The sequence below is a fragment of the Anabrus simplex genome, chromosome 3 (genome assembly GCF_040414725.1).
Source record: "Anabrus simplex isolate iqAnaSimp1 chromosome 3, ASM4041472v1, whole genome shotgun sequence".
Lineage (NCBI taxonomy): Eukaryota > Metazoa > Arthropoda > Insecta > Orthoptera > Tettigoniidae > Anabrus > Anabrus simplex.
The window spans coordinates 112,248,691-112,261,028 of NC_090267.1; the positions used below are offsets into that span (position 1 = coordinate 112,248,691).

At 41.8% G+C, this 12,338-nt stretch overlaps 1 protein-coding gene across 8 annotated transcripts in view; it reads left to right on the top strand.

Annotated features, from left to right (window-relative positions):
- Nucleotides 1–12,338, top strand: part of smash (smallish) — a 321,926-nt gene that overhangs the window by 166,341 nt on the left and 143,247 nt on the right. The window lies entirely within an intron of this gene.

The window sequence follows — 12,338 nt, forward strand, 5'->3', positions numbered from 1 at the left end:
ACCATTTTTTGAGATTATTTTCGTTGGCTCAGACGGTAGAGCCCAACGTGACAGATTCAATCTCGGTTCAGTCAGCTGGTATTTGAACGTGCTCAAGTCCGCTAGCCTTGTGTCGGTAGATTTACCGACACGTAAAACTTTCGACATCGCGGTATCTCTGAAAACCGTCAAAATTATTTAGTGGAACGTAAAACCAGTAATAAAAATATTATTATTATTATTATTCTCGTTCGGTCTTCTATGGACCACGCTGTTTCAGCTGCTTCCTCCTACTATCTTTCACATTTGCCCAGTGTTTCCGCATTCTTCTTCATTATTATACACAGTTTCTGTCAAGGTCCTCCTTTGTCTTTGGCACCACTGCTTCAGTAAAAAAGGAAGTCTGTGAATCCTTTGGTTTCTTAAAATATAAGATGTTTAAAATCTCCATGTTTCACCATTATGGGATTTTTAATATATATTTGCTCATGTTCAAAAAATTGTCCAGATACCCTCCTGTCGCTCGTTCTCAGTTTTGCATTCATTTTTTAAACTGAGTTGCAAATATTCTCGGACTTTGTTTTTGGGCAAGATTTTACCACAACATAACCTACACCCAATTTCAGTATTTATAAACGCATAATTCAATACCATTCATTCGTATTCAGATGCACCGGGCGAGTTGGCCGTGCGCGTAGAGGCGCGCAGCTGTGAGCTTGCATCCGGGAGATAGTAGGTTCGAATCCCACTATCGGCAGCCCTGAAAATGGTTTTCCGTGGTTTCCCATTTTCACACCAGGCAAATTCTGGGGCTGTACCTTAATTAAGGCCACGGCCGCTTCCTTCCAACTCCTAGGCCTTTCCTATCCCATCGTCGCCATAAGACCTATCTGTGTCGGTGCGACGTAAAACCCCTAGCAAAAAAAAAAAAGTATTCAGATTCAAAATCAAAGAATTTACGGTAGATTATTGATTAGTATTTTCAGTATATTTCATTCTGAAATTTATAGTACTTGCGTTTTGAATATTATTAGTCTATTTTGAAAAATCTAATCTTAAAAGTACCGCCAGGCTGCAAAGTGACGAATATCGTTTATTTAAATATCAGTTTCTGGTGAGATCTAATGTTGTAGTGTGGGCTGGAATAAATTTGTTACTTTCTCAGATCTCAGTCTCACCTTAGAGTTTGACGATTTTAAAGTGACTGAGGTATGAGTGATGCCAGTACCACTATTCCCAGTGCAACCTTGCCTTGTCGTAGTCATTTTAGTGGGCTTGTCAGACTGAAATGTAATATGACATTTTGGCTCGATGAGGAAAACAGCGGGAAATTATCTTGCTTCTCATTTTCCCAATACATTTCTTGAGTGACACCTCGGTCCTCTACGACAGCTGATGGTGGAACTATTGGGGACCCAACGAGCCGTCGGGCTGAGAATTCGACAAACGTACATTATTCGAGTCTGCATTTTGTGCATGCAGGTTTCAATTCCAGCCCAGTTAGCAAATAATCCTTGGTCTCGCATCTTGTGAGGTAAGTCTATGTAATTGCGACCAGAGTTTCCCTAGCTGAGTCTGTCATTGCTGAGTCTGACATTGCTGAGTCTGACATTGCTTCCCTTACTTGTGTCAGCCTACTAATTTTTATCTGACCTTTCTTAGTCAACTCTGTCCACTTCTGACCCTGACGGTAATATGATAGCGAGATCTAGGGAGTCTTTATTTTCATACCTTTCATGTCCCTTCTTTGTCTTTAATGGATACCCTTATTTAGCGAAGAAGCCGAGTGAGTTGGCTACGTGGTTCGGGTCGCACAGCTGTGAGCTTGAATTCAGGATATGGTGAGTTCGAATTCCATCATCGACAGCCTTGAAAAAGGTTTTTCATTATTTCCCATTTTCACACCAGGCAAAGGCTCAGGCAAGGCCATGGCCGCTTCCATCCCAATCCTTGCCCCCTCCTCTAATGTGTTACTTCCACGTTACATTTTCTTCTTCTTCTTCTTCTTCTTCTACTTCTTCTTCTTGGCCTTTTGTCTATTACAGTACCTGCGGTGAGCATGACATACGGACTAAGCCCACTTTTATGACCGGATGCTCTTCCTGAGGCCATATTTATGTGGAGGGGTGTATTTACCATTGCGTATTTTTTGGTGATAGGTAGTGGAATGTACAGAGGAATTAACCAGGCGCGGATAAAATCCTTGGCCCGGCCAGGAATCGAACACGGGGCTCATCGCTGACCATTCAAAAGAGCTGGATATTAGTGCGACGTTAAACCACTAGCAAATCAAAATAGGGGAGTCAAACCTGTTATTCTTTTCGTTTTTGTTATGTTACGATGGTCTTGTAACCCTGCTGCTTAGCTCCCTTAAGACAACAGTCAGTATCTAAATATTCTGTGCATGTCCTCGCTCCACAAGATCTGTAGAAACTGGAGGGAGAGATACCAGTCGTGTCCTCTGTCACGACAACAAACAAGACACTATTGTTAGAGTCGCGCAAGACCGCTGTAAGGCAAGACGAAGCATGTTAAGGTCAAGCAAGGCACGACAGGACCGCGCCCTGTAACAGTATCGCACCCACGCACGATCTGACTTACGGAGCACCCGGTACACAACGGCCTTGTCTACAACTCACTGGTTTTTCGGACGTCCGAAATAAAGGTTGTGGGAGGGCGTGATAGCCTAAGGTAGCAGGGTTTCGAATCCTGGTCAGTAATGTGGTACGTCCCTCTGGTTCAGATTGCACGAAAAGTGAGTGTTATTACGTTGAAAACTGAAACTTGTCTTACGGGTGATGTTTTAATATTCAAAGTGAAACTTTTAATTTGTCTTCCTAAAATTACGAAGTTTGGTGTTAAACAATTTTGGTCTGTAGCATTGATGACGTTCTAAAGAACAATAGAACCCACTTTGGGGTAAGATACATTCAAATCTTCCTTAATCTGCTTACCCTCCAGGGCTGGTTTCTTCCTCGGACTCAGCGAGCGATCCCACATCTACCGCCTCAAGGGCAGTGTCCTAGAGCGAGAGACATTGGGTTGGGGGATACAACTGGGGAATATGACCAGTACCTCGCCCAGGCGGCCTCACCTACTATGCTGAACAGGGGCGTTGCGGGGGGATGAGAAGATTGGAACGGATAGACAAGGAAGAGGGAAAGGAGCGGCCTGTGGACAACCACAGAAAACCACTTCTAGGATGGCTGAGGTGGGAATCGAACCCACCTCTACTCAGTTGACCTCCTGAGGCTGAGTGGACCCCGTTCCAGCCCTCGTACCACTTTTCAAATTTCGTGGCAGAGCCGGGAATCGAACCCGGGCCTCCGGGGGTGGCAGCTAATCACACTAACCACTACACCACAGAGGCGGACCATTTAAATCTTATGATTTACAATACGCTATATTATATGCTTTCACCCGGAAGGACGAGGGATCGATTCCCCGTCCGGAAGTCGACAAATTTAAGAAACGAGATTTCCACTCTCGGAGTTGCATGTGGTCCTGAGGTTCTCTCAGCCTACACCAAGAACGAGTACCAGGTTAATTCCCGGGGGCAAAGGCGATCGGGCGTAGGGCTAACCACCCTATCCCACCAAGTGCCGAGGTTACGGATGTATGTATGTATGTATGTATGTATGTATGTATGTATGTATGTATGTATGTATGTATGTATGTATGTATGTATGTATGTATGTATGTATGTATGTATGTATGTATGTATGTTCAGTCCGTCAGCGATGCCGCTGGTGGGATCCTCAACAGCTCTGTCATCAGCTGTCATAGATGGCCTGGGCATCACTGAAGAGGCGTACTAGGGAAATGAGGAGTGAGGTAGTTTCCCGTTGCTTTCCTCACCGAGCCAGAGTTGCTATTACATATCAGTCTGCCAAGCCCACTGAAATGCATACACCAACCGACTCTATGAGCAACATTTTCACACCATTCATAGCAGGCACTGGCTGCATAAGGATTGGCATTACTAGCATCGCTCATACCTCAGTCACTTTCATATTGTCAAAGACAAGGATAAGACAGAGACAGATCTATGAAAGTAACAAAATTGCTCTATCCTATACCAGAAGACACAGTGCACTGTAAACACTAGGTCCTGCCTGCAAAGGCATAGGTTACGGATAGTGGAAGCATTTACCTTTCAGACCTCCCGGGGCCTTCATGGCCTGTATGGAGATGACTTTGCTTTATATATGTTTCAAATGGTTTTGTAATGGAGAGAAACATAGTATCATCGTGCATATTTTTATTTAATTTTAACTTTACTGAAAATAGGACACGTTTTTACTAGCTTCGTTTGAATAATAGCTGTCTCTTGAGTTTTAAATATCTCCTGTTTGATTGCAACAATAGCAGAAAGTAGACTAAGGAAAACACTGTGTACTATACATGTTTAATTTTCGTCTAGAAGGGCTTAAAAAAACCGCCGCCACTTCCGATTTTATAGCTCTCTCAGATGACCTGAGATTGTCAGGATGGCAAAAAAAAAAAAAAAAAAAAAAAAAAAACAACAACCTTATGCCAATGGAGATCAAACCTTAGTTGAGTAATGCCATTAACGCCGTAGTTCAGATATTTCATTTCAACCTTTCGCTAATATTTCCAAGTTTAACATTTTTATTAGATTTTCGGTTTCCTTTCTCACTTCATAATTTGAAGGTCTCTTATGATTCATTTTCGGTCTCCCGTGTGGTGGTCTAATGTTAGCAAGATAATTTTAAAGACGATTCTTCCCAGCTACCATTGGGTAAGTTTATGAGCCTTTAAGAAGAACGTCAATATTTGGGAACTAGCACAGAGTTGTAGGAAAAAACCTACTTGATAGCCTTAACTTCCTATTTTCGATGAAGGTTGTGTTCATGAATAGAGATGTTTGTTTACCGACACCTTTAAAATTTAAATTGAGCGACCCAGTTCAGAATTAGCCGTTTTGCGTAGGATGGAAAGAGAATGTCAGCTGACTCATGATCTAGTGGAAATGAGAGCAGGACAGATGTGAGCCTTGCTCTGTTTACTAGGCAGTTCTCGTAAAGTGGCTCTTAAGTTACCACTACAGTCATTTTCTGCCCTGGAAGCGGGAAGCAACTTGAAGTCCGGCCATTGAACTTGTGCTATCCTATAGATTATAGTCTGAGGTTGTTCAGAAAGCCCTGAGGGTTTTTCTTAGGTTCAAATGAAACCGATTTTGTGTATTTTAAGTTTTCTTAGCGGACGTGCATTTCAGATCATGTTCAATATGTCTGCAACCATTAGGATTTTCGTGAAATTTGTCTCATATGTACATTATCATTTAAGGGTTCTTGCGGAGTCGAAAATAATGTTTTTGTATAATGCAATTGGTTATTAGTGAGTTTTCAATATGTTGTTCCCAAACCAAAAATCAAACTAGTCTCTCCGTGAAAATAAAGCAAATAGGTGCAATTTTTTAAACTCCTATTGCCGGGCTGAGTGGCTCAGACGGTTAAGGCGCTGGCCTTCTAACCCCAACTTGGCAGGTTCGATCCTGGCTCAGTCCGGTGGTATTTGAAGGTGCTCAAATACGACAGCCCCGTGTCGGTAGATTTACTGGCACGTAAAAGAACTCCTGCGGGACTAAATTCCGGCACCTCGGCGTCTCCGAAGACCTTAAAGAGTAGTTAGTGGGACGTAAAACAAATAACATTATCATTAAACTCCTATTGAGAACAGAGATTTATTTCTTAAAGAAGAACCACCATGAGATTAACAAGTACAACTTTATAGATTTTAAGAAAAAATACATTTTATTTTTAAATATTTTGTTTTTTTCTTGTGTAACCCGTTCATTAAAAATGTACCATTTTGGTTCATCCTTGAGAATAGTTACATCTGATTCTGAACATTTTTAAGTAAATCATCTAAGTAAGTTATTAAATCAGTTATTGAATCAGTGGTAGATTCTCGGCCTCCGGATGCCAAGATCGCGGGTTCAGACCCGATAAAAGTTGTCTGATTTTGAAGGTTGGAAAGAAGTGCATTCGGCATTCCATGTTGTACGAACTCTGCATGTAAATTATCTCTGGTGGCACATGGAGTGTTTACCCGAATTAAATCATTAAAAATAAGCCATAGGTCGCCCAAAAGAGTTGCGGTTTCTCTGCCGTCCGATGGAGAAAACAGAACGTCGAAAATGACACGCATGCAGCCTAAACGGCGTTAAAACTGTCTGCAATACGGTAGTGAAGTCGTACAATTATTATTATTATTATTATTATTATTATTATTATTATTATTAACGGTATCTAATTGGAGCGCATTCAGTCATTTGGAAACGTCCTTCCTCAGCTAGTAATTCGGTTCGGAAACATCTGGTGCCCCGTAAGCATTTTTAGTATATACAAGTGATCTCGACTGATGGCCACTTAAGCGTTCTGTGATCCTCTCGACTATTGGTTGATTCGTGGTTTGTAAATATCATTTTGTAGACTGCTGACTAGTGTTATTTTCATATGAAATGTTTCCTTCCTGCGAACTATGGTATGGCTTCGACTTCCAGCTCCGTAATCTTTCGTAATACTGTATGTAAGTATGGTCCATTCGAAAACTTGCGTGGTGAACGTTTGTGGTTGTTATGACAAAAAAGAAAAAGTCGGAACCGAGGAAATGAATTTAAATTTTAGCTGACCGTCGGGTCCACCTCCGTATTGGAACGGTTAGCGCTATTACCTTCCATTCTCCGTGCTCCTGTCAGAGATTCAAGATTGACAGGGGGTCTGGTATGTGATATGTGACTAGGAAACTAACGTTCAAATTTACTTCAGTATTTCTTTTCGGCAGCCGGCCCCGTGGTGTAGGGGTAGCGTGCCTGCCACTTACCCGGATGCCCCGGGTTCGATTCCCGGCCAGGTCAGGGATTTTTACCTGGACCTGAGGGCAGGTTCAAGGTCCACTCAGCCTATGTGATTAGAATTGAGGAGCTATCTGACGGTGAGATAGCGGCCCCGGTCTAGAAAGCCAAGAATAACGGCCGAAAGGATTCGTCGTGCTGACCACACGACCCCTCGTAATCTGCAGGCCTTCGGGCAGAGCAGCGGTCGCTTGGTAGGCCAAGGCCTTTCAAGGGCTGTAGTGCCATGGGGTTTGGGGTTTATTTCCTTTCGGCGAGTTTTTACAAACAGTGTTTGGAACGTTATTAATGTAATCGAGCTCAATGACGTAGTCTGTAAAGCGTTGTCCTTCTGTTCCTGCGTTCGATCCCAGCTGAGGTCAGTGTCATTTGAGGATGTTTAAAAATGGGACAGCTTCGCGTCGTTGGATTCCGGCACCTTGAAGTTCTGCGGGAGAAAATTCTGACACGCACACTCTCTTAAAATGTATGACATATGAAGGTGCATTAAACAAATACATAATAATAATAATAATAATAATAATAATAATAATAATAATAATAATAATAATAATAATAATAATAATAATAATTTATTCAGCTCCTTGGCTGCATAGTAGTTAGCGTAGAGACCTTAGGTTAAAATAGCCCCGGATTCAATTCTCGGCCGGGGTGGAGATTTTAGTCGCCTCGGGTTAATTCCTTTAGCTTGGAGCCTCGGTGTTTGGTTCCTATTAACACGCATCTTCATTTATACACGACACATCTCGCTACTAAAAACTACCGGAGAGACACGCGACACTGTATGGATCCCTCTACTTAGGGTTGGCGTCAGGAAAGGCATTCAGTCGTAAAACTGGGCTTAATTCTCATAAATACCGATCCCAAGTAATTGGGAAAAGGCCAGAAATAATAATAATAATAATAATAATAATAATAATAATAATAATAATAAATAATAACAATTTAGTATTGCTTAGAGTGTCAATTTATTGAAAGTACTCGCCCATTCATGTTGAGAATGCAGCAGAGGTTCCACCCATGTTATTGGGATCAAGGAAATCCTCCAGCCGTGGAGATGAAGTGACTGAGGGCATAGAGCCAAGAAGCTAAGAAAAATCTTGATGGCGCTAAGCGAGTAGAAGCCCAAGGTGGGCGGGAACAAGCGTATTATGTCCGTTAGGGAAGACAGATCAAGGTTAGCTAGTGAAGTAGAAACACCCTCCCTTTCCTTGTAAGTCAGAATTCCTCATATAGAAGCTACATCTGTCGTAAGCCATATTGAGAAGCCTTTGAACGTTGATGAACGTGCAAACATTGCTACTGTCCGCCTTCTTAATCTCGAGAAACAGTGGAACAGTTTTCTACGGACTAGTGTTCCCAGATCAAAAAATACTATTTCGGAAGATGTTTAGAAATGTCAATTTTTTTATTTATTTTTTTATTTATTTATTTTTACTGAGGATACAATCGTACAATTAACATTGGGCGATAATTCAATCAGCACTCATCTGAGGATTCTCCTTTCTCTGATGATGACGATTATAATATTGATGTTTAAGAAGGGGTAACATCTATGTCATCGCCTCCTCCTCTTCCTCTTTCCCCTTGCCATCGTAGCCGTATTTACACACAGAAATAGCATAGGGCCTACCAAGTTCGAAAATCTAGCAGAATTTTACTCTTCGATTGCCCCCTAGGAATTATGTGATAGCTCATGTATTGACATCCCAGTTCAGTCAGCTGTCATATCAGAATGGTCTTATGCAAGAGACTGGTACCATTCAAGTGTTATACAACTCATTCTCGCACCTCAAACTCTCTTAAAACTGATAGCTGACGAAGAGAAGTTAAATACAGCTGCAGCTGGGTAAAATATTTCTGCCTAGTAGCTTGTGTCTATAAAGTGAGGATGGAAAAAGTCGGAAGATTTCCATCTAATTTCGTATTTTGTGGAATGTTTTAAAAAATCGGAAGTTCTTCCGAAATTTTACAGAATCTGGCAGCGTCACTGAGAGCTCAGTGCTGAAAGAGGCGAAACTCAATGAGAACAGAAAAGCAGTGATAATTATTTGTGTAGGGCAACACCCGTAGAAAACAACGAGAATGTCGAGTAAAATTGAACCCGTAAATGTTTATGCAATTGATAGACCTAACTGGAGGTTTGTCTAAACATGGAGATAGCAGAGAAAGCTCGTTGGCTCAATGGCCAGCTGGTTCAGAATACCCTGGGTTCGATTCCCGGCCCGGCTGGGGATTTTAGCAGATGTCTGGTTAATTCTTCTAGCTCGGGGATTAGGCGTTTGTTTTTGTTTCAGTACACACCTCGTCGTATAATTATAGCATACATATAATTATAACATACCACATCACCAACCACTACAGAAACACACAATAGTGGTTATATCCCTCCACATAGGTTGGACCGAGCTCGATAGCTGCAGTCGCTTAAGTGCCGCCAGTATCCAGTATTCGGGAGATAGTAGGTTCGAACCCCACTGTCGGCAGCCGTGAGGATGGTTTTCCGTGGTTTCCCATTTTCACACCAGCCAAATGCTGGGGCTGTACCTTAATTAAGGCCACGGCCGCTTCCTTCTCAGTCCTAGCTCTTTCCTGTCGCATCGTCGCCATAAGACATATCTGTGTCGGTGCGACGTAAAGCCAATAGGAAAAAAAAAAGCACATAGGTTGGTGCTGGAAATACATCCAAGTCCATACTGCAACAACAGGGTGTGGGAAAGGCGGAGAAAGAAGAAGAATATGAGCAACAATGGAAAGGTAGTAATCTGAGATCTTCCCACAGTCTTGATGAGTGAGTGCCTTGTCCTCCAAAGGATCAACTTGTGAAAGATGCGTGGCGACCAACGGATACCAATGAATCTGCACTTGGCGTGCACCAGAGTCCTCTCTTTGATCATGCCGACTTAACTGGGACAGGTTAGTCGTAGCCCGTTTGTTCTCAACAACCCCACTGTCGGCAGCCCTGAAGATGGTTTTCCGTTGTTTCCCATTTTCACACCAGGCAAATTACAAGCTGGGTTGTTTTTGACGTGTTAACTTCATTAAAAGCGTGTATCCCTCCTCCTCCCCCCCCCCCCCTTTCCTCCCCTCCCCTCCCCCCACACATCCACTTGAGCAGCGTTACGGAATCAGGGGTAATTTCAATAGCTTATAGCTCAATTTGTTTACATCCTACACCGACGGAATAAATAGCGTCCTACACAAAAATAGAAAGCGCTATAACTTCTAAAATTGAAAACATGAGAAAACAAATGAGAACTTAAATTAAAAGTCTCAGGACACACTTTCATTAGGAAAAAGCAATTTTGTTAAAAAGCTTTTAACATTTTCGACAAATTAATCAAAATTGTGTGTTGCATGGAAAACATGGCTCCCATAAAGATATACATATGCCAATGCCACCAAAAGCAGCAACAAATAAAGGACGAATTGGGCACAGACAATACAGACCAAGTCCGATGCAGAGAGCATGCGCTAACTCGGTCAAGTCCGCTGTGCTCGGTGCGCTATTGTAATCATTAGGGCTAAAGAACTGAAGTCAATAGTTCTACAGTTTTTCAAGTTCTGACACGATGTTAACACGGTGCTTTTCAGTCCTCATTGAAACCCTGCGACTTTTTCTCCCCTTTTCCGTTTCCCTCTTTGTTGACGAAGGTCGGAACTCAAACTTTTCCTCGTTGAGTTAGTATTTTGGTCTTTAAACAATGAACATCATAGCAGACTAAGGAACTGAACTTGAACTTACGAAGAAACTTTAAATGATGACTAGATTAAGCTCGTTCTTTTCTTTGCCCCGTTTTGTCAAGGAGATTGAGTTTTCAGAACGTATTACATACCGTGCAGTTAGTTATTGGTCTCGGGGCGTGCTCTAGAAGATATTAGTTTTCGGTAGTGGGAGATTAAACCGGAGGAAAATAATCCATTGTTCGATAATGGTTCATTTGAGGGGTGTAACATAGGAAGTCTACTCCCTGCAAAGCTATCAGCTACGAAATCTGACTTTTGACGTTCTTAGCTCTTACATGCTAACTTTTCATCATATCTTAACATGCGCTTTCTCAATACACTATTTTCATATAGAATTTTTAGAATTTAAAATATTTTTGTACTTTTATTATCATTACTTGTAGCCTCCGTGGCTCAGGTGGCAGCGCACTGGCCTCTCACCGCTGGGTTCGGTGGTTCAAATCCCGGTCACTCCATGTGAGATTTGTGCTGGACAAAGTGGAGGCGGGACAGGTTTTTCTCCGGGTTCTCCGGTTTGCCTTGTCATCTTTAATTCCAGTAACACTCTCCAATACCTCCAATCCTTGCCGCTAAATGGGGGGCTTCATTCATTCCATTCCTGACCTGGTCGAATGACTGGAAACAGGTTGTGGATTTTCATTTCATTGTTATCATTACTTATTCAATTTTGTAGTTATTTGCTAAATAGTCAAAATAAATACAACTCGAGCTCTAGATTCTCTCTAGATCAATTCTGGAGCTTTCGATATATCACAACGGATAATTTCTTCAGGACAATACACATATTTCAGGAAAATTAAAACATATACAGTCGAACCTTGATGTCTAGAATCACCTCGGGAGCTGAATCAGAACGTTTACATCCAGGATTCAGATCGATCTGAGTACACTTCCCATATTGAAAACGCCATGTAAACGGGGATTCAGTTCGGATTGAGTCTCAAGGTCGATACGGTAAAATCTGGGATCGTATCGTAATCGGTTCGAATTGAGTTCCATGTAAACCGGATCGTACTGAGATCGTATTGAAAACGACTGCGCACACACTCCATGTTTGTTCTGACAAAATAATCATCATTAAAGTTCTGTCGAAATAACAAATATAATAAGCCAGTAAATATATTTACCTGTATAAATGATCAGCAACTGCAATCATATTATAAGACGGCCAGCCCTGGCGATTAAAAACATCACGATAAACTTCTCTTGGGGGTAAAATTGGAATGTGCGTTGTACCTGTTGCACCAATTACATTTGGAATACCACACCTACAAAACTGAAAGTTATCTCCTGGGCTTCTACTTCATTTGGCATTTTTAAATTCTAAGAGGTGATATCGATTTTACTGCAATTCTGCATCGTCTGTATACGTCGATGTTGCCTGGCGGATTCAATACGATACTCAAATACTGCATGTAAACGGGGATCGTATTCAATACGGTAAGTGTACTCAAACCGATCTCAATCCCCATGTAAACGTACTAAATTTTATTTCGAGTCATCGAAATTTCGAGATATAGAAAATTCCCGCCTATGAGGATTGCACGTAATCGAATCACGTATAACTACGACTTGATACTGTCATAAGTGTTATATACCATATAATAACAAACTCGTAGCATCTTGACATTTTAATTACAGCACTTTATTTAACAAGTCTTTGGAGACAGAATACATACGGTAGAGCAGGGTCAGCCAACTGGCTAGCGTGTGATGTAAGCGAGCCCGTGTG